The sequence below is a fragment of the Heterodontus francisci genome, chromosome 3 (genome assembly GCF_036365525.1).
Source record: "Heterodontus francisci isolate sHetFra1 chromosome 3, sHetFra1.hap1, whole genome shotgun sequence".
Lineage (NCBI taxonomy): Eukaryota > Metazoa > Chordata > Chondrichthyes > Heterodontiformes > Heterodontidae > Heterodontus > Heterodontus francisci.
Window position 1 is genome coordinate 102,408,279 of NC_090373.1, and position 1,508 is coordinate 102,409,786.

The following is a 1,508-nucleotide window of genomic DNA, read 5'->3' on the forward strand; positions in this document are numbered from 1 at the left end:
ATCTGTACAATTAAATTATGTAATTACAAATTAATTATTTTACAATGTGTATTTATCAGTTAAATAAGTGAATGTTTATTTTACAATGTTTACTGTACAATTCTGTATTTTGTTGTAAACTTGTATATCAGGTGTATTCTATGAGGAGCAGAAAGCTTAGTTATTTGCATGCTAATGTGTTTGTATATGCATGTGTAGTTGAAACTTGCAGCTATGTCTGTGGGCTTTAGGTAACACTTAACATCTATATTACCTGTTTATGATCAGGAGCAAGTTTCATTCCAAGCAGGTCTTTCTTTCCATTATGACATGTCAAAGTATAAAACAGAACAACGAGACAGTCTCATTATTTCATTTTAAATGTGTCTTGACATTATTACTCATTTAAGGCACTTGAAGAAGAAAATAATGCTCTTAGTTAAGCCTATTCCCAACTGTAAAAAAAAAAGCAATTGTACTATATTAAAAATAAAACTGACTGTAGTTCAGGTATTTAAGATTTTATATGTAATTTCGCAGTTGAATTTTGTGTTATCTATAATGCCTGTCATGGTTTCCTGGAATGCACTTCCAGCTGGGAACCCCCATTATTAAAATTGGGCCGCTGGTGATGACAGCAAACCATCCAAAGCCAGGGATGGCAAATTTGATACTCTGTACAGCTCCTTTTGCATTCCTCCTGCAACGTTTGTCAACACAAACCTCAAAAATGCAATTTGTATTACACTTGCCTGACATTTCTTACACACGCTATCCTTAAGGCTTTCTGAGTACAATTGCACAGCTAACTCTGTGTATTTTTTTCCTGTGGCCTTGTTGCCTCTGAGAATTAAATTGAGACTAACCAGGCTTGTTTTGTTTGTGGCGTATTTGCACATATGTGACCAAGAAATATACTCAATACAACTGACTGGGCAGTTTCCAATTCAAAGTATCAGAGTGCAAAATGTTATCTAACTCATTATCTTCCACTTGGATTAACACAAATTTATGTATAGGTCTCCTATTGTACCAAGGGATGCTACGAAGCTACTGCAATAATCTTGGAATTTAAGAAACATTTTGAATGCACGTGTACAACCCATGTCCAAATATGTCTATGTCAATGCTCTTCTACTGATCAAAGTTAATATTCTCTTCCCCCATTTTCACATTTACCAAAGCAGCCCACAGCACAGAGGGAGGCCATTCAGCCTGTAATGTCCATGCCGGCTCTACGCAAGAGCAACTCATCTATCATCGATTGTTGTAAAGACCCATCTGGTTCACTGGTGTCTTTTAAGGAAGGAAATCTGCTGTGCTTTGCTGGTATGGACTACATGTGACTCCAGACCCACAGCAATGTAGTTGATTCTTAACTGCCCTCTGAGATGGCCTAGCAAGCCTTCCAGGTCAAGGGCAATTCGGGATGGGCAACAAATGCTGGCTTTGCCAGTGACGTCCACATCCCATGAAAGAATAAAAAAGTCCCACTTCTCTGCCTTTTCCCCGTACCCTCGTAATTTTTT